Here is a 22218-nt window from a genome sequence, read left to right on the forward strand (position 1 = left end):
CAGGATGAAAAGCTTCAATAGCATGTCTCTTTTTCCAACAATTGTACAAGTGTTTTGTTGCTTTCGACAATTGTTTCAAATTTCTAATTACAGTGAGGCAGGTGCTGAAGGACTTTTAGCTGATTTCAAAGCTTAGCATAAAATAGTTGCTCCAAGTCATGGGTGCATCATTTCATATTCCACTTGGAATACAGGAGTTGGGAATGAACTGAAACTACAAAGAGCAGGTCAAGTTGCTGAAGAGTAAGGGGGAGGTGGAGAGAGTGGAGGAGTTATAGAAGAGCTCTCAGCAGGAGGCCACACACACCCAATGTGTTCAGATTTCAATCTGCCTACCTGAAGCTCAGCAGGTAACAATGCATGAGCTGTCTGTGCTTCAGTATGGATGTCCCCACTGAAATGTCACCTGCTGCAGACACAAATACAACCTTAGTGCAGAGTGGGGATCACTGTCAGTAGCTGTGAGAGAGAGAATCACTTTGCCAGTAGCTGTGAAAGTGACTGTGATCAACTTTTATAGATTTGGCTCCTTCAAGGTTGCAAGTAGAGATATTTGCAACATCTCAGTTTGCCATTTAGTGTTGCTTAAGGGACGTCTCAGAGGCTATCTATTCAAGGAGAGCTAATTACATTTCATTCCCTCTTGCCATGGAATGAGTTCACAGTTTTGCCAAAATTACAGGCTTCCCCATGGTGCCGGGTGCCATTCACGGATACATATCACTTTGTGGGTACTCTTATCTTCCCTATACCAGAACTGAAAGGGATTCTATTCCCTCAATGTCCAGCTGTGTATGGCCATAGGTAGCAAATCATGCAGGTTAATACCCATTATCTAATCGGAGTCAATACCTTCATTCTGCAGTCTACCATACCAGCTGCATTTAGGCCACAATGGCAAACCAAAGGTTGGCTACTGAGCAACAAGACTATCTGCTGTCAACATGGCTGATGTCTCTGGAGTGTTACACACACATATGCATAGCTGACATACTATGAAATTCATGTTGTCACATGGGATGTGATTAAGCTGACTTATGATCTCTATCCAGACTGAACTTTAATAAGAGATTTGAACTTCCAGATAATAGTTGAAAGAATGCGTGTCAATTTAAGACATTTATTGTAATAAATAACAAACAATATTAACTAAACACTTGGAGGTAACTTATACCTCAAAAATAGACCAGATTTCCCACCTTCCTATTCTTGCATAGGGAAAAAAAACACTTCACAGGTATCCTTTACACTGCCCTTTATGTAGATATTCAATTTTCCCAGGATCAATCCAAAGTGATTTGTAACTCCCAAGGTTTTGCATTTTCTTTCTATTTCCCTCTTTCCAAATTAAGTTGCTGCAGTTATGACTGAATCCTAGCCAATTCAATCAGTATTTTAGCTGGATTACTTTTTTCTTATCTCATTGAGGCACACAAATTCTTACAGGGCTCAACAGGGTACATGCAGAAAGGATGCAGGGTGGGGGATCTTCTGCAGCTATACAAGGCCTTGCTGAGACCACACCTGGAGTATTGTGTGCAGTTTTGGTCTCCTGGCCTAAGAAAATATATACTTGAAATCTTATTTGTTTAAAACTCAGTCAAAACCCAGTGTACCATCTCAGTCCATGGATTAAAATCATGTAAATTTGATATGATCTCCATGGCAATTGGACAACTTAAGTTCAAACTTCCAGTTAATAGCTGAAAAAAGAATGAATGTTTTCAGACATTTGCTGTAAAAAATGACTCAAAGCACTATTAAATAAACACCATCATTGTAGGCAACATATACTTAAACCACAGAACAGAATACCCCTCTTATTCATAGCCGAACAAAAAAAAATTCACAATTATACTTCACTGTTCTTTATGTTGACAACCAATTTTCCCAGAATCAATCCAGAGTGATTCTTACCTCCTGAGTGTTTATAGAAACATAGAAAAATAGAAGGAGTAGGCCATTCAGCCCTTCACGCCTGCTCCGCCATTCAATATGATCCTGGCTAATCCTTTATCTCAACGCCATACCCCTCTCTCCATAATCCCCTTGATGCCATTAGAGTCTAGAAACCTATTTCCTTCTTAAATATATTCAGTGATTTGGCCACCACAGCCTTCTGTAGTAAATAATTCCACAGGTTCACCACCCTGGGTGAAGAAGTTTCTTCTCATCTCAGTCCTAAATGTCCTACCCTGAGATTGTGACCCCTTGTTCTAGACACCCCAGCCAGAGGAAACATCATCCTTGTATCTAATCTGTCCAGCCCCATCAGAATTATATACGTTTCAATGCAATCTCCCAGTTTTCTAAACTCGAGTGAATACAAGCCTATTTGACCCAATCTCTCCTCATATGACCATCCTGCCATCCCAGGAATCAGTCTGGTGAACCTTTGCTACACTCCCTCTATGGCAAGTATACCCTTTCTTAGGTAAGGAGACTAAAACTGCACACAACACTCCAGGTGTGGTCTCACCAAGACCCTGTATAGCTGTAATAAGACATCCTTGTTCCTGTACTCAAGTCCTCTCACAATGAAGGCCAACATACCATTTGCCTTATTAACTGCTTGCTGCACCTGCATTCTTGCTTTCAGTGATTGCTGGACAAGGACACCCAGGTCCATTTGTACATCAACATTTCCCAACCTATCACTATTTACGTAACACTCTGCCATTGTTTTTCCTACCAAAGTGGATAACTTCACACTTATCCACAATATACTGCATTTGTTATGTATTTGCCCACTCACTCAACTTGTCTAAATCACCTTGAAGCCTCTTAACATCCTCCTCACCATTCACATTCCCACATAGTTTTGTGTCATGAGCAGACTTGGAAATATTACATTTGGTTCCCTCATCCAAATCATTGATATATATTGTGAATAGCTGGGGCCCAAGCACTGATCCCTGCAGTACCCCACTAGCCTGCCATTCTGAAAAAAAAAACATTTATTCCTACTGTTTCCTGTCTGCCAACCAATTCAATCCATGCCAACATGTTACCCTTCAATCCCCTTTGCTTTAATTTTGTACACTAACCTCTTATGTGGGACTTTATCAAAAGCCTTCTGAAAATCCAAATGCACTATATTCACTGGTATCTATTCTGCTAGTTATATCCTCAAAGAACTACAGTAGGCTTTTCAAATATGATTTCTCTTTCATAAATCCATGTTGACTTTGTCTAATCCCACCTAATCCCATTGGTATTTTCTAAGTGTCGTATTATCACATCCTTTAGAATAGACTCTAGCATTTTCTCTACCACTGATGTTAGGCTAAGCAGTCTATAATTCTGTTTTTTTCTCTCCCTCTTTTTAAATAGTGGGGTTACATTTGTCACTCTGCAATCTGTCAGGACTGTTCCAGAATTAGGGAAGATGACAACTAATGCACCCACTATTTCCATGGCCACTTCCTTTAGAACAATGCGGGTTATCAGGCCCTGGGATTATTGACTTTTAGTCCCATTTATTTCTCCAGCACTGTTGTTTTAGTAATACTAATTTCCTTCAATTCTTCCTTCTCACTAGACTTTGGAAAGCTGTTTGTGTCTTCCTCCGTGAAGACAAAACTAAAGTAGTTGTTTAATTGCTCTGCCATATCCTTGTTCTCCATTCCAAATTCTCCTGTTTCAGACTGTAAGAGACTTACATTTGTCTTCACTAATCTTTTTCTTCTTGCATACTTTTGCAGCTTTTACAGTCCACTTTTATGTTCCTTGCAAGTTAACTTTATATTCTACATTTCCCCTCTCAATCAATCTCTTGGTCCTCCTTTGGGTCTGAATTCTAAACTACTCCCAATCCCTGGGCTTGCTACTTTTTCTAGCAACTTTGTATGACTCCTGTTTGTATCTAATACTATCCTTAATTTATTTTGTTAGCCATGGTTGGGCCACTTTTGCACCAAAAGGAATATATAACTGCTGCAATACATACATTCGTTCCTAAATATTCACCATTGCCTACGCACTGTCATGCCTTTTAATGAAGTTCCCTAATCTATTTTAGCCAACTCACGCCTCATACCTTTGTAGTTTCCTTTGTTTAGATTTAGGACCCTAGTTTCAGATTGGGCTATTTCACTTTCCAGCCTAATGGATAATTTTATCCTGTTATGGTCACTGTTCACTGAAGGACCTTGCACAACAAGATTATTAATTAACCTTCTCATTGCACAAAACCAAATCTAGGGTAGCCTGTTCCTAGTTGGCTCCTCGACATATTAATCTAAAAACTAATCTCGTACACATTCCAGAAATTCATCTACTGCTGAATTATTGCTATTTGCTTTGCCCAGTCTATATGTAGATTAAAGTCATCCATGATTACTATAGCACCTTGATTACATGCATCTCTAGTTTCCTGTTTAATACTGTCCTCTACCATTGTTTGGGGGCCTATCTACAACTCCCACTAATGTTTTCCACCCCGTGTTGCTTCTTAGCAACACCTAAACTGATTCTACATCTAGAAATTGAGCCAATATCCTCTCTCACTATTGCACAGATTTCAATCTTAAGCAATGATGCCATGCCACCTCTCTTTCCCTTTTGCCTGTCCTTCCTAAACATTGAATACCCTTGGATATTCAGTTCTCAGCCTTGGTCACCCTGCAGCCATGTCTCTGCATTTGCAATCATTGTACCCGTTTACATCAATTTGTGCTATTAATTCATCTATCCTATTGCATATGCTCTGTGCATTCAGATACATTGCCTTTAGACATGCCTTTTTACACATCTTTTGTACTATGGCCCTATTTGCTGCTAGCCCCCATTTCCTCTGTCTTCCATTTTTACTTTTCTGTCTTTCATTTCTATCTGTTTCCCTGTCTTGTGTCGCATCCCCTTTCCACTCTAGTTTTAACCATCCCCACAGTACTAGCAAATACCCCTGCAAGTCCTGGTCCTGTTGGGGTGCAACCCGTCCAGCTTGTACAGGTCCCATCTTCCCCAGAATCCATCCCAATGCCTCAAGAATCTAAATCCCTCCCTCCTACATCATTTCTCCGGCCACACATTCATCCAGTCTGATTTCCTATTCCTGATCTGACTAGCACATGGCATTGGGAGGAATCCTGAAATTACTACCTTTGAAGTCCTGCTTTTTAATTTATTTCCTAGCTCCCTATATCCTGCTGGCAGGGCCTCATCCACTCTTTTTACCTATGTTGTTAGGTAAAACATGTTCCATGACCTCTGGATGTTCACCCTCCCCCCTCAGAATAGCCTGCAGCTGCTCAGTGACATCTTTGACCCCACCACCAGGGAGGCAATATACCATCCTGGTGTCACGTCTACGGCTGCAGAAATGTCCCTGTTCCACTTACAATAGAATCCCCTATCACTATTGCTCTCTGTGGTAATTATGGTTTTGTGTAATGTGCAGCATACCTTGAAGGATGTTATAAAGGAAGATCAAATGATTGTATAACCAATAGAGTAGCATGGGCTACTTCTGTAGTCAGTAGTATGGAGATAGGGTTTGATGTGAAAGCACATAAGTGTAGCTGCTGAGTACCTTTGTAAATAAATATAATTGTTCCACCTAACAAGTGTCCGCTGATCAACTCTATCTATAGTGCCAACTCAGCCACTACTTACAACAAGTGTACAACTAGAATCCACGAGATCCAACAAACTGGTAAGGATAAAGAAAACTGGCATCAAGAATAAAATAACTTAAAGAAATCAGTAATTGTAAGTAGAATTTCTATCCAAATCACCAAAGCAATCCCCTCAATGCTTCAGTTCAGAAGAATTGATCCTTTTAATCCAGACGTGGTCTCAGTATATTGAACACCTTGCATTCTTTTTCCAAGAAAACGAGTAAACAGGGGAAAAGAAGAGGCTAGCGATCCTTTTATCTACATGTGGGAATAAACCCTATGGCTTGATTCGAAGTTTGACAGTACCTAGTGCCCCAGATTGGGAAAGATTTGATGAATTGGTTGACCTCGAAGGGTCATTATCAGCCAAAGCCCTCGGTAGCAATGCAATGGTTCAAGTTTAACTCAAGAAGTTGAGCCTCAGAGGAGACAGTTGTTTGTTATGTGGAAAGTTTGAAACAGTTAACAGAACATTGTGACATTAAATGACATGCTCAGAGATCGTTTAGTGTGCAGTGTGAATGAAAACACAATTAAGAGATTATTGTCTGAAACAAATTTGGATTTGAAGATGCTAGAAATAGCACTGGTCATGGGAAGCACAATATGGGATTCAATAGCCATACAGGGAGTGCAAAATGGCACCGTCCTCAATGTTGAGTTGAGAATGCAAGGCTCTGTCTAAAGTGGGAAAAAGCCACCGCTAGCAGAAAAATAATGACTTAGCAGCGAAAACAAGGAATAATTGCCACAGAGGTGGAAACAAGCAATCTTATAACAATTGGCAGTTTAAAGAAATTGAATGTTTTTATGGTCATTGAAGGTGACAAGCAAAGGTGACACAGAAAGTGCAAGCAAAGAATCAGGCAGCCGTTCTAACAAAAGAAAAAACCCAGTGAGATCTACAATGTATAAGAGTCTGAAGCAACAAATTCAGAAATTTATTTAATTTGAAGACTGGAAAGACAAAACCAATATATGTAAGTGAAGGTAAATGGCTGACCCATTAGGATGGAAGTGGACACAGGAGCTTCCACTACAGTAATTGGTGAACACCTTCAAATATCTGAATTATGGTGAACATAAATTTGGAAGAAACTGATGCCAAATTAAAAACTTACATGGGTGAAGGCATCCAAGTCAAAGGTATAAGCAGCTACTGTCCATTACAGAAGCCAATCAGTATAACTATCCTTGATGGCAATAGCAGGTGAGGGGCCAAGCCTCCTGGCCTAGAGGAGATTAAGTTAGAATGGGCTGAAATTTTCCAGCTGAGTGCAAGTGGGTTACCAGAGCTACTACAAAAATACACCTCAGTCTTCAAGGACTAACATGGGAAGATCCAGGGGCTGCAAACAAAACTCCATGAGGTTCCATAGACAACCTCCCAGTTCATGGAGGCAAGACCAGTACCTTATGCACTACAGGAAAAGGTTGACACCAAACTGAACATAGAGAAACTGGGCATTATACAACCTGTGCCATTCTCAGAATGGGCAGCGCCAATAGCCCCTGTCCTTAAACTGGACCAAAACATCCAAATTTGAGAAGACTACAAACTGACAGTTAATAAAGTGGCTAAGCTGGACAGGCACCCCATACCAAAAATCAAATACATGTATGCCAAGCTGGCAGGTGGAACAGCCTACAAGAAGCTTGATATGAGTCATGCTTATCAATAATTAGAGTTAGAGAAGGCCTCCTGGGGATTTGTCACAATTAAAGCCCAAAGTTGTACCAATATACTAGTTTGCCTTTCGGTGTCTCCTCAGTTTGTGTCATATTCTAGAGAACAATGGAAAGTTTACTGCAGGGACTGCCCATGTTGTAGTTTATTTAGATGCTCTGGTTACAGGATTCACTGAAAAAGAATATTTGGCAAACTTAGAAGTCTTAAAACATTTCTTGCAAACTGAAGTGTATTTAGACAAATAAAAGTGCATGTTCCAAGGAAAGGGGGTAATCTCTTTGGGTCACCAAATAGATTCACAGGGTCTCCACCTGGTTGAAGAAAAAGTGAGATCCATAAGAGAGGCATCTGCACCAAAAAAAACCTCAGAGCTCAAATCATTCTTAGGCATGATCAATTATGGGCAGTTGTTACCCAATTTATTTGTGTGGAGAACTGGCACCCCTGCATTATCTACTCAAGAAAAACCAACGTTGGTCTTGGAGACACCCCAGAAAGAAGCTCTCAAAGGTAAAACAATTGTTGCACTCGTCCGTTATGCCCAGGGGAAAGAATTGGTGCTGACATGTGACGCATCTCCCTACAGAGTGGGAGCAGTGCTCATCCATCAAATGGACGTAGGTATGGAACAGCCTATAGGATATGTATCAAGAACACTCACCACAGCAAAAAAGTGATACTCGCAGATAGAAAAAGAAGGCCTGTCAATCATCTTTGGTGTCAAGAAATTTCACCAGTACGTACACGGCTGTCATTTTACTATAGTTTCAGACCACAAGCCATTGTTAGGATTGTTGAGCGAGGGCAAGGCTATACCACCCATAGCCTCAGCAAGAATACAGCAACAGGCATTGATCCTGGCAGCATAGGAGTATACTTTCGTTCATAGGCTTGGAAATCAAATTGCAAACACCGATGCACTTAGTCGTCTGCCTTTACAAAGCAATAATGAGGACGTCCCAGTTCCTCAAGAACTCGTCTTATTGTTAAATTTCTTAGATTCATCACCAGTATGTGCTAGGCAGGTCAAAGACTGGACAAGTCGAGACGTAGTCTTATTCAAAGTACGAGAACAAGTGCTTCATGGTTTGTCACAAGAGCATGTACTGATGAAATGAATCCGCACTTTTAACAGAAGACATGAAATAGCCAGCCAGGATGGCATCTTATTCTGGGAAGCACAAGTGATTGTTCCTCCAAGGGAAGAAAGCCATTGTTACTTGAACTACACAGCACACATCCAGGAATTTCCTGAATGAAGACCATAGCACACAGCTATCTATGGTGGCCTGGGATGGATGGAAAAAGAGAGAGCTTAGTGAAGAATTGTGTGCAGTGTCAGCAATTGCAAAAATTACCTTCAACAGCTCCATTACACCCTTGAGTGTGGCCAGGAAGGCCATAGGTTTGACTACACATTGTTCCAATGAAAGTTCCCACATATTCAATGTTTCTGCTCATTGTTGATGCCCACCCAAAATGGATGGACATATGAGGTGAAGCCACCAATGTCTTCTGCTACAATTGAGAAGTTACATCAAAGTTTTGCCATTAATGGACTACCAGAAGTAGTCATTTCTGATAACAGCACAACATTTACGAGTGCTGAGTTTCAATGGTTTATCAGCCTCAACAGTATCACTCATGTAAAACCTTCACTATACCACCCTTCCTCAAATGGACTGGCCAAAAGGGCAGTTCAAATGTTCAAGGCAGGCATGAAAATGTTAACTGGAGATTCCTTAGCAATCAAGCTAGCACGTTCTCTTTTCTATGATAGGGCCAACCTTCACAACAACAGCTGTCACATTTGTGGATTTATTGATGAAATGCCATCTCAGAACAAAATTGAGCTTAATCATGCCAAATTTAGAGGTGTGGTTGGGGTGGGAGAGGTGGAAAGGAGTCAGGGAAGTCAGGAAACTAGACATGACTGGCATAGTCCTGGCAGAACATTTACTGTGGGAGAGACGGTATATGTGAAGAACTTTGGAGATGGACTAAAGTGGTTACTAGGTGAAATAAATGCAGTGATTGGACCTCTATCTTACCACATGAAGGTGAAAGGCCAGATCATACAGAAACATGTGGATCATCTAAGGAAGAGAGAAACAAATCACCAAGAAATGATTCCGCTAGTGTTCACGACCAGGTCACTGTTACCTGTTGAGAGAACTCAACCCAGCACAGACATGTCTGAAGTGATTGTTGTACCTGCAAGAGTTGAGGAAACAGATTTGCTGGTGCCCGCCGAAGAATCTGATGTTCAAGCAACTCCAGAAAAGGAGGTTCCTGACAAAGCCTCTGAAACTGTAGAGCTGAGATTTTGGGGGGTTTCCTTATGCATGCATAAGGAAACCCCCCAAAATACTGAATTTGTAAATTACTTATGAGTAGGTAATTTGGTACCTTGAGAAAATTGTACCTGTACATGTAAAGTATTATGAGTAAAGGGGGAGGGATGTGGTAATTATGGTTTTATGTAATGTGTAGCATACCTTTAAGGAGGATGTTATGCAACCAATAGAGTAGAAGCACAGGCTACCTCTAATTAGTAGTCAGTAGAATGGCGATAGGGTTTTATCCTGAAGTACACAAGTGTAGCTACTGAGCACCTTTGTAAATAAACATACTTTTTCCACCTAAGTAGTGTCTGCTGATCAACCGTATCTATAGTACCAACTCAGCCACCACTTACAACAAGCATGCAACCAGGATCCACAAGATCCAACACTTTCCCACTTGTTCTGCCCCCCCCACCCCCGACCCCCGGCCCCCGGCAGCTGAGTCATTCATGGTGCCACAGACTTGGCTCTCATTGCATTCCCCTGAGAAACCACCAGCCTAAAGCAGCACTCCAGTGCAGACAAAGGGAGCAGTGTAGCTGGCTTGCTTTTATTTATTTTTATTTTTTATGGAACGCTTCTCGAATTTGCGTGTTATCCTTGCGCAGGGGCCATGCTAATCTTCTCTGTATCGTTCCAATTTTAGTTTTATGCTGCCTGAATCTAGCTTCTGAAAACCTGTTTAAGCCAGTTAACTAATTAACTAGCTGCAAGCAGAGCCTAAATGAGCCCAGTTTTAAAGTTGGACTAAAACTCACCTTCTTCCAACCCAAAGAGCGAATTTAGTTAGTTGCTTAATTAAAGAAAGACTAGACTGTAGATAGAAATTAACCCTTAAATTAAATTAACCCTTTAAACTGATTCACTCACCAAACTACAACTGAAGCACTCAAATGCAACCCAAAGCAGCACTCCAGCCCTTTTCATTTCTAAACTTGGTAATTTGCAATCTTAGAACTGTCTTTCACAGTGAGGCTTTCTTTTTCGAGAGATTCTCCCTTTAGCTCAAGGTAGGCCGCTCTTCCTGCCTCAATTTAACTCTCCACATTTTGATCTTTACAGTCCAAGCATGAGTTTCCAATTGCACTCCCATATGGCAAACCATAGACATTTCTGGCCTCCAGCTGCTCCCTCTCTCCTGAATCCAGGCAGACTCAAAACAATGTCTGTCATATTCTAGGAAAGGCTGTAACATGATCTTTACAATGATTTCCTTTACATCCTTTCCCATGGCAAGGTGAATCACATGGGCCTTTTATCTAGGTAGAAATGCTAGTTAGCTATCCTTGAGAGCTCAACTCTCTTTCATCTTGGAACAAAATGCACAGTTTAAAGCACAACTGTTTAAAACCTGATATTTTCAACACTTTTCTGAGACTTTAGAGATTCACAGGCCAGAATTTTCTGGCCCCCTTGGCATTGGGCATTATGGTGGACTGGGGGGTGGGGGGGGCAATTTGGTGTGACGGGCAGAAATTGGTTTCACACTGGCATGAAAACTAGCAGAATCATCTGATGTTGTCTGCCATGGTAGAATGCAAATCCCGCTGGAAGGTGGTGTGAGCCCAACTTGCATCCCAGCAATGGCAAAGTAAGGCCCTACTGGAATTGTCCCCACATGCCAGATTTTTGTTCTGCCAGAGGGAAAGTGTGCTGGCCCAGAACACATCTGGACAAGTATGATGTGCAGAAGGCAGGACTAACCGTTAGGGCCTTGCTCAGGTTATGGACATCCACGGAGAAGAAGATGCTGGAGCCCTACAACTGCTGGACTGTGGAGGAACATGTGTATCACATACTGGGTGGATTCTCAGGGGCATGGCTCCACCGCGAAGCAGCTCACAGAAGGTGCGAGGTCTCCGTTGATTCTTTGGGACTGCTTCAGAACATCACAGTCTTGGCCGTGGGCTGCTACAGATGATCAGCGAGGCAGGGAGAGGAAGGTCTAGTGTGAGTGGGAGAGGAAGGCGAACCGGTGGGGGTGGGGGGGTGCGGTGATGGGTGGGAGAATAAGCTCTAGGATTGACTGGGAGAAGAAAGCGTACCAGAGTGGCTAAGGATGGGGTGAGCGGTGGGCAGGTGACAAAAGTGTCTGGGGGGTGAGGTTGGGAAGGGGGGATGGAAGTGTTGGGGGGGCGAGGTTGGCAGCGGGGAAAAGGTGTTGGTGGGGGTTGAGGTTGGGAGGGGGTGACGAACGTGTCAGAGGGGGGAAAGGTTGAGAGGGGGGATGGAGGTATCGGGGGCAATGTTGGGAGTGGGGGAATTAAGGTGTCAGGGGTTGTGGTTGGGAGGGGCAGAAGGGAGTATGGGGGAGGAGGGTGTAACGGGAGAATGCAGCAAGTGGGGAGTTAGGTGTAAGGGGGGGAGGAAGGTGTAAAGGACTTCGGAAATGGGAAGGAGTTCGGAGGGGGGAAGACCTACAGAGCAGGTAAAGAGTTTGGAGGGGATGGTGTCAGGGGGGCGGGGGAATTTTGGAGGGGGAAGGTGTCGGGCGGAGGAAGGAGTTCAGAGGGGGAAGGAGGTTGGGGGGGAGCCATGGACAGGATGAGGACGTGAGCTCCAGAGGATATGAGCTTGTTGGAGATGTGAGGATGTGTGTGAGAGTTAATGGTGTTGTCCTTTGGAAATGCTGGACAACTCCTCTTGCACACTTGTGGACCAAACCATGATGCGCCTGAAATAAAACAGAAAATACTGAAAAAACTCAGCAGATCTGACAGCATCTGTGGAAAGAGAAACAGAGTTAATGTTTCAAGTCCGTATGAGTTTCTTCAGAGTGTTCCAGGCGGCTGAAAAATTGTTTCAGCATGCCATAATCATGTTACAGTTATGAGGTTTATGTTTTGCGACTGTGAGCAGAATTGTCCGGTCCCATTGGCACCGGGCGTCATGGCGAGAGTGAGTGGACAATATGGCAAGAAGACCAAAAAGCAGATTTACGCCATCGTGAGAACAGTTTGCAACTGACCGCTCCACCAGTCAATGGCAGACCACTTTTCACACTGCCGCATGTCAGGAACCTAATTTCAACACTCTAGCACCCTCATTATTAGCCCTGCTTGCCAGAATCATCCCCGCACACTGGATCATCCGGGCATATTGGTGTGGATGTGTGATGAGTTTGTGAGTATGTGAGTTGGGAGTGATGAGGTGGTTGACTTACCCTGGTGGAGCGGATGAGAGCGTTCATCCGCTTCCTGCACTGGATGGTTGACCTCCTCTGTGCTCCGGTGCAGAAAAAGGATGAATGATCTCACCTGTGCCACCTGGGTGAGTCAACCATCTCGTCACTCTAAACTCACACTCACAAGCCCATCACACATTCACTATTATCTCACTCACTGCCAGCTCAAGGGACATCACCACTCACCCTCTCACACACACCCTCACATCTCCATTTGGCCTCATCTCCTCTGGAGACTGTCTCCCCAGCCCTCACCATCTTGAGGCCACTTGCACAGATCAACATGTGCCCAGACACACACCCTTTCCGCAGGGGCCTGCGGCCACTTTTGCCCCTTCCCCAAACAAGCCCTAACCCTGCAGGCGTTGAAAAGCCTTACAGCTGGTCTGGTAAGTAGAGACCTGTCTGTCAGAGCCCTCTAAAAGTGACGTGGTGCTGCCTGCAAAGTCTGGCGGGAGTGCTGCCTGAAGCAAGGTAGGTAAACAAAGCTTGAAGTCCCAAGTGAAGTGCAGCTCGCCAGGCGCATGTACTTATGTACAGTTGTGAAACACATTGACGTGCAATCACACCAACATGCTCGGATGATCCAGTGTGGGGGAATGGCCAGCACTTCCGTGCTGGAAAGGATGGGCTCCAAGCTTTGCATTAAGTCCTGTGCCAAGTTGCTGCTGGAGGCCTCCAACTCCTTTACTTTGAACAAAGGCTTTCAGGCAGGTTTTCCCATGCGCTTAAGCAATTTGTTGTGCACAACCATCACCATTGCCCTGTAGGCTGCCCCATCAAATCCCTGTGCAGCAGACCTTGTGTGCTCTTCTTCAAAATTTTGTCATGGCATCTTTTGTATCCATCTGAGGCAGAGAGGTCTTGCTCTGTAACATCAACTTAAATTTTGTGCTTAGGCCCTTAGAGTGGTACTTATATCCACAACCTTCTGACTCAGAGATGAGAATGTTACCCACTGAACACAGCTGGTATATGTGATAAAACTACCCATGGGCTCTCCTACAAAGACCACTTGTGCATAAAGCCACTTCAGTTTATCTCTCTTTTTTAATGTTATCATTCTGTTTATGCTCAATTCACTGCATGGTTATAATCCTATCTTTCCAGTTTTTGCCATGATCTCTACTTCCCATGAACTCTCCTCTGCCTGCTGGGAATAGAAGCTAATCTGTCAGTGCGTGATGAACCAGCAGGAGGTGAGATGAGATTGATGCGCTAAAATGTTGTTTTTCCTCCTAGCCTGCGACACTGCTGTGCAGAGCTGAGTAATGGCAACAGAAAGAGAAAAATGACAGAAATAGCTGAGAGTAAAGCATAGAACTAATAACATCACTGTCAATGTTCATTTTTTAAAAAATTACAGGATCTCTGCAAACAGAAAGCAGCATTTCAGCTTTTAACCAGGAAATGCAGCTAAACAATATTTCTGCCCCTGCTTATTTTATGTGAATTAGATTGTCTATTTGTGTGTAATAAGGATAGTGAAGACACAGTGGTGCTGTTATTTTCTTGGGAACTCGTGTAAGCAAAAATGCTCAGAGAGTATCCTGATATAAGAGCGAGTCAATATTGGTTTGGTTTAAAGTGTGAAAAAGATAGGGGAAGAGGTGCTACAAACTTGGATAGGTTTTGGACAGTCTGGACCCCAGCTCCAGCAGGTCAGTAGGGAAATCAGGTAAGTTTCCCATATTTGATTGCTGGTTAACCCAGTTGGATGTATGGTGGGTCACAGAGGGATTGCACACAGGTCATCTACCTTCCTTCCAATGATTTCCCACGCACTGAAATCCAGAAAGTACTGAAAAGATACAAAGGGGAGAGACAGAAATGCATTGGGTAGGACAATCTGCTGGAAGCTTTGTACCTTTCCGTAACCAGCTCGAAATGGAAAAGAATTGAACTACTTTTCCTGTCCATCATCTCAGATTGTATGTAATACAAAAATAACTCCAGAAAGAAGAGGAATGCAAATGACATGCGCGATGGGCAGTAAGAAAACTGCGTTTGCTGCCATCAGTACTTGTGGTGTGTTTTAACAAAGACTTTGAGAGGGATCATAGGGACCGAAGTGGCATCTTTGCTCTTGGCAGTAAAGTGACAGGTAACTCTAAACAGAGCAGAATTTTAAATAAAAACAGAAAAAGCTAAAAACACTCAGCAGGTCAGGCAGCATCTGTGGAAAGAAACAGCATTAACATTTCAGATGACTCCTGGAATGTTAACTCCGTTTCTCTCTGCATCGATGCTGCCTGACTTGCGGAATGTTTCCAGCATTTTTTTATTTTAGATTTCCAGCACCTGCAGTATTTTGCTTTTGTATTAGGGTAAAAAATTTAGACCAATTCAAAATTGAATTTAACTTCATTGTATGCTCCTATTTATCTGTACTGATGTGTTTAGGACGTTTAAATATATTTAAAAGCTTTCAATCACACTGACTGCCTTTTGCAGCTTATTTAAGTTAATTGAAATGTTGTGCGAGTTAAGTGGAGAACAAGCAGCCCAGAATGTCAGACTGAACTGGGAAGAAGCAATATTCTTGCACTGTCAGCTCTGTTATCTGATTGGTGAGCGCTCATGTGATAGCTGGTAATTGTGATTAATGTGAGATGTGAACTGTTCAGTCCCTGTGAAAATTGCCATGTGAGTTCAGTCTCTTTCTGAAAATGCCTTTGAATGAAGAGTGTTGTAAAACCGTGAAGGTGAAGCAAATTACCTGGGCTCCCAATTGGGCAAAAATACATTTTTTTTAAAAATGGATCGTAAAATAATATGACTATGTCATGGAAGAAGAAATCAAAACACACATGGACAATTTTCATTGCTTGAACTGGGCAGGAATGGGGTGAGATGTGGGCACATGGAAAATAAAGATGTTGAACTGACCAGCTCATTAACATAGAGAAGGCAATGATCCCAATGCAATTTTCAGTACAAGCTCTGCCAATTGGTACTAGGGATAGAGTGGTTTAGCAAGCAGCCATTAAAGGGGCCTCAGCAGGCTGCTCACCAAAACAGTCGATCAGTCTCACAATTTCAGCCCTGCCCTCAAACTCACGTAATTGCCTCAGTCGATTTAAGTTAGATTTCTAGTTTGGCTTCACAGGGGATCCGCCTGATTTCTTGCTGGACCCCCACCCCACTCACCTCGCCTCATCCCAATTTGGAGCTCGCAGCTCACCAGGCAGATGAGGACTGACCATCAAAGTGGCTTGGGCCTTTTGCCAGTGACATGGACGGGCACAGGGACAGAGGGCAATCGGTGCCCCAACTCCCAATGTTAATGAAAATTGGCTCCACTGTCCAAATCTCTTCTCCCTGCATCTGAGGAGAACTGTGGGATGAAATCAAAAATCTCTGACAATAACTTAAGTCAGTATGAAATGAAAAAAAATAGCAGTTTGGTCCGTGAAGGCCATGCTTTCCAAAAGTCAGTTCAATTTACTGTAACATGAAATATCTTCAACTTATTTAATCCCCTGAGGGCTATGAATGAATGCAATAAAACTTCTAGGAAGACAGTAAGTGTTATAAAAGTTTTCCCCTGACTCTTCCTCCCCCATCTTCGCTAAAGGTAATTTAGTAAAAACTCTGCACCATCAATTTGGCATCATGCATTACTCACTCTGACTGCTAGCATTGCATGGATGACATTCCCATGGTCCCAACAGGACTGAATCCATAGGGAATTTAGCTACCTAAATCTATTCTCAACCTCAGCCTTAACCGGTATCTAGACAGCTCTTTTTTAAAAGGACTAATCAGCACAGCATTCACAGTTTTCAAAGTCAGTTGTAGTGAGCAATTAAATATTCCAATTACTGCTCTCTTTCGAGACTTGAAAAGCTTACACTCATTCCTTCTTGTCTTGAGTACAGTTTACACTCCTCTTCTTCATGCATTTTTTTTTTATTAAAGACCAAAATAATTATGTTATCTGTACCCCAAAGATGCTAATAGCTACAATAAAGTCCCAATCGTCTTACTCTTCTTATAATATGATAGTTTGTACCCAAGTAGAATGACTAGGACAAAAAAAAGGTTAATGCGTGGGGAAAATACACATATTTAAAAACAGGGTATGTGTTTAGGCTGTGATACTGTTCTGGAAAACTCCCTTGAAAACTTTGGTTTAAATTGTTTCAGTCAATTTGCAAAAAATATTTATTCAAGAATACTGTGGCACACACGACTGGGATGTTATTTGCTGGAGTTACTATTTGTTTCTTAGATCTTTAATTCTAAGGCGGTCTACAGCTGCTCTCCATTAATTTTTAGGAAATGGCGTTTGTCTTGTCATGCCTTAAACAAACGGCACTGTTATCTGTGCTGCACAGCATGCATCGTGCTGCTGGATGAGGCATTGCTGTGGTCACTGAAAACGAAATCCACTGGACAGCCTGTTTTCAGGAGAACGTCATAATTATCTGCTTTGACCGCAATTCCTTTCCTTCTTCGCTTCCTCCAATTTTCTGAAATCTTTCATCCCGGGTGCACCATTTCAAAATATCTGTGACCTATAAGAGTCACAAATAGCTATTTATCATACTTCTAGCAGTTATTGTTTCCTGTTCCTCTGATCCAAGGTGGATCAACATTTCCTGAAATGATCAGCAGAATTGTAATACTTGGTGAGTATAAAACATTGTTTATCTGATCCTGTCAATTGCCCGCCTGGTGGGTTTGGTTAAAATTGCCCCCCCTCATGTGATCTTGTTATACATTGCTTTCACTCAGTATCATTCAGCTACATATCAGAAGGGCTGACTTTAGAATGCTCTGCAGGGGCACCTGCTATATTTTGTGATGTCGATTTTTGGAACCAGAACACGACTATACTGCAGGTACAAATCTCATCTGTCATAGTGTATTTATTTATATTATTTCCCTCAGAGATTTTCACATGACTCCTGCTGAGAATCCATTCCACTCTACACCCTGGTGATGTAATTTGAATGCATTGGCAATCCTGAGACTTGGCCTGTTCAAGTTCATTGCTTAAAGGGATATAATTATTTTACACTTTGGGTGGAATTTTCTCATAATGAAACTAAGTGTGGTGGTGGGCGGTTTCAACAGTGCCCAGCCTGCTGTCCATAATGGCGGCAACAATTGCACTTTTGTTAATACTTTTGAGGACTGAATTTTGAGGACTGAGGGAAATTGTTGGAATCCATTATTAAGGAAGTAGTAATGGGGCATTTGGAAAGTCAAAATGCAATCCATCAGAGTCAGCATGATTTTATGAAGAGTAAATCATGTTTGACTAATTTGTTAGAATTCTTTGAAGATGTGACAAGCAAAGTGGATAATGGGGATCCTGTCCTGTCAACTGAAGGCATTGTGATTTTGTACTTTGGAGTCTTCTTATTTCGAGGTTTAGCCTTCCTCTTACTCAGTGATAGTGTCCCACTGTGAGATTCACATTCTTTTGATGTCAACCTCAGTTAAACTAATATCCACGCCCCTTGTGTGATGTCAGGCAGATGCATTTAAATCTTTATTGGAAGTGTGTGATGTAAGTGTTTCTAACCCTTCTTCCTTAAAGAACACTATTGTGTGAGGGCAGCTCATCAGCATTAGAACCGTAGAAAATTTACAGTGCTGAAAGAGGCCAATCATGTCTGTGCTGGCCAGAAAAAGGTGAAAAAGAAACTAGCCGCTCATTTTAATCCCACTTTCCACCCTTCCACCAATGAGAACAGATTTTCCCTAACTACTTTGTCCAGAGTCCTCATGATCTCGAACTCGCTATTAAATCTCCTCTTAAACTTCTCTAGACCACATCCAGACTTGCCAACCTATGCACATAACTGAAATTCCTCATCCCTGGAACCATTCTCTTGAATATTTTTGCACCCTCTCTAATATCTTCATATGCTTCCTAAAGTGTGGCACCCAGACCTGGATACAATGCTCCAGCTGAGGCCAAACCAGTGTCAGTGGCAGGCTGGAAGATTGGGAAACTTTTAAAGATCAACAAAGGGTTACTAAAAAAATAATAAAAAGAGCAAGGATAAATTATGAAAGAAAACTAGTGCAAAATGTAAAAACTGATAGCAAAAGCTTCTACAAGTATATAAAAGGAAAGAGAGTAGCTAAAGTGAACGTTGGTCCCTTGGAGGACGAGACTGGGGAGTTAATAGTGGGGAATGCAGAAATGGCAGAGACGCTTAATGAATATTTTGCCTCAGTTTTCACAGTGGAGGACACTAGTACCACCCCAATAGTAACAGGTAGTGCAGAGGATATAGAGAAGGAGGAACTTAGAACAATCACCATTACTAGAGAAAAAGTACTGAGCAAACTATTGCGATTAAAAGGTGACAAGTCCCCAGGGCCTGATGGCCTACATCCCAGGGTCTTAAAGGAAGTGGCAGCAGAGATAGTGGATGCATTACTATAATATTCCAAAATTCCCTGGATTCTGGAAAGGTTCCAGTGGATTAGAAAAATGCCCTAATATAACGCCCTTATTCAAAAAGGGGGGGAGGCAGAAAGTAGGAAACTATAGACCAGTTAGTTTAACGTCTGTCGTTGGGAAATTGTTGGAATCCATTATTAAGGAAGTAGTAATGGGGCATTTGGAAAGTCAAAATGCAATCCATCAGAATCAGCATGGTTTTATGAAGAGTAAATCACGTTTGACTAATTTGTTAGAATTCTTTGAAGATGTGACAAGCAAAGTGGATAATGGGGATCCTGTAGACGTAGTATATCTGGACTTCCAGAAGGCCTTTGATAAGGTGCTGCACAAAAGATTAATACACAAGATAAGATCACAAGGAGTTTGAGGCAATATATTAGCTTGGATAGAGGATTGGCTAACCAACAGAAAGCAGAGATTCGGGATAAATGGATCTTTTTCTGGATGGCAAGCTGTAACTAGTGGGGTGCCACAGCGTTCGGTCCTTGGGCCCCAACTATTTACAATCTATATTAATGACTTGGATTCAGGGATGGAAGGTACGATAGCTCAATTTGCAGATGACACCAAAATAGGTGGGAAAGTAAGTTGCAATGAAAAAATAAGAAATTTACAAATGGATATAGACAGGTTAGGTGAATGGGCCAAAATTTGGCAGGTGGAGTTTAATGTGAATAAGGTGAGGTTATCCATTTTGGTTGGAAGAGTAAAAAGGCGACTTATTATTTACATGGAAAAAAACTTCAGAATGCTTCAGTGTAGAGGGATCTGGGTGTCATCGTGCATGAATCGCTGAAAGCTAGTATGTAGGTACAGCAGGTAATAATGAAGGCAAATGGAATTTTGACATTTATTGCTAAAGGAATAGAGTATAAAAATAGGGAAGTGTTGTTGCAACTGTACAAGACATTGGTGAGACCGCACCTGGAGTACTGTCCACAGTTTTGGTCCCCTTACTTGAGGAAGGATATAGCTGCACTGGAGACGATTCAGAGGAGGTTCTCTAGATTGATTCCAGAGATGTGGGGCTTGTCTTATGAGGAGAGATTGAGCAGTTTAGGCCTATATTTGCTCGAGTTTAGAAGGGTGAGAGGAGTTCTAATTGAGGTATATAAGATGCTAAAGGGGATAGACAAAGTAGACGTGGAGCGGATGTTTCCCCTTCTGGGGCATTCTAGACTGAGAGGCCATAGTCTTAGGCTAAGGGGTGGTAGGTTAAAATCAGAGATGAGGAGGAAGTACTTTTCTCAAAGGGTCATGAATCTGTGGAATTCACTACCTCAGAGTGCAGTGGATGCCGGGATGCTGAATAGATTTAAGGAGGAGATAGACAGATTTTTAATTAGTAACGGGTTGAAAGGTTATGGGGAGAGGGTGGGAAATTGGAGTTGAGGCCGAAATGAGATCAGCCATGATCATAATGAATAGCGGGGCAGGCTCAAGGAGCTGAATTGCCTACTCCTGCTCCTAGTTCTTATGTTCTTAAGTTCTTATATAGGTTTATCATAACTTCCCTGTTTTTTGTACTCTATGCCCCTATTATAGAGCCCAGGATCCCATATGCTTTGTTAACTGCTTTCTAAAACCTGCCCTGCTACTTTCAATGATTTGTGCACAATATACCCACAGGTCCCTCTGCTCCTGCACCCATTTTAGAATCACACCCTGTATTTTATGTTGCTTCTCCTCGATTTTGCTACCAAAATGCTGGACTATAATTTCAGTGCCTCACAGGTATTATCTGCCATAGCTAAGAATAATCACATTGTTGAAATTTATTTGTTTGCAAGGGACAACCCCGTCATCACTTGCCCTATGGAAAGGAAGCATCAGCTGGAGAACATGCAGAGGTTTAATTGGTTAACAGGGTTCTTCAGATGGCAGGGCATTGTAAATGGACCATGCGAGCATCAGAGTCCTGTATCTCTATCCCGTATTCAGCATAAATAGAAAGGAATTGCATTCAATCTTCAGATGGTATCTGATTGCATCATTATATGTATCAGTGACAGACCGCCAAAGAGCATGATGCCTTCATTATGCGGTAGTTCATAGTAACTGTGGTATTTGTAGGAGATAAACTCTGGCTGGTTTGCTTTTAAGAGATGAAAGCTATTCTCAGTAACCATTTCATCCAACAGGTTTCATAATTCTGAAACTGAATGAAAACACATATCGGAAAAGATTGTGTTTCACTACATACAACAAATGGCCCGTTGACATGTCGGCATGGTAACAGTGTTTTCAGAGCAGGCTGCTGCCTGGTGTTCCAGGATGTGAACTTGTCTGAAAGCTCCCCGATGAGGTGGTCATGTTTCTTTAGCGTAACGGAACTCAAGACTGATATCTTTGACTCCAGTCGAATATGTTTGCTGGCTGTCCATGGAGTATAATTTTTAGTCACACATGAGACTGACCAGATAGACTATAGTCACAATGTTCCTTTTTGAACAAGTGCCCGTGTGACTTTCCCACAAATCAATACTACAAACTATTTTAAAATAAAAGTCAAAAACTCTTCTCATAACCCTTGAACAGAAGCAAAACCAGCTTTGAATTCCCTGAAGTCACTGAGATGTAGCAAGCTTACAGCATCTTTTAACATTTGGCCATTTGTTTGGATGTGCCTAAGATTGGAGTCCTGTCACCTTATTCATGAATGTGTGGCAGGCACTTGCGGGCTGTTAAGAGTGTCAGTAGCTATGATAAGGGAGATAGAGCCAATATCTCTGGCACTAGGTTGTAATGCCTAAAATGATCAGGGCAGAGGGAAAATAAATCAGTCTCCTTTTAAAAAAAGACCAAATTGTTGAAGTAAATATCTTTGTCAACATTCTGTATGTTGCAATGAGAAGTACATGATTTAAAATTGTCAAAGCAATCACGGAACAGAAAACATTTAGGAGTAAACATTGGAATTCAATGGCTCAGGACATTTCTCTTTAAAC

General features: G+C 42.1%; 1 protein-coding gene and 1 non-coding gene across 3 annotated transcripts in view; one reads left to right on the plus strand and one right to left on the minus strand.

Annotated features, from left to right (window-relative positions):
* Positions 1-22218, plus strand: part of LOC144695894 (angiopoietin-2-like) — a 249384-nt gene that overhangs the window by 60345 nt on the left and 166821 nt on the right. Inside the window, exon 1 of one of the 2 annotated variants that reach the window (XM_078566971.1) lies at positions 17239-17474. The exons of the other annotated variant lie outside the window; for it this stretch is intronic. The gene's annotated coding sequence lies outside the window, so the exon portion shown is untranslated. Of the gene's footprint in view, positions 1-17238; positions 17475-22218 lie in introns of those variants that run through there. 2 annotated transcript variants of the gene reach the window in all.
* LOC144696238 (U6 spliceosomal RNA) lies at positions 10220-10324 on the minus strand. The gene has a single exon (XR_013580143.1). It is a non-coding gene; the product is annotated as a U6 spliceosomal RNA (small nuclear RNA).

Source organism: Cetorhinus maximus, chromosome 21 (genome assembly GCF_964194155.1).
Source record: "Cetorhinus maximus chromosome 21, sCetMax3.hap1.1, whole genome shotgun sequence".
Lineage (NCBI taxonomy): Eukaryota > Metazoa > Chordata > Chondrichthyes > Lamniformes > Cetorhinidae > Cetorhinus > Cetorhinus maximus.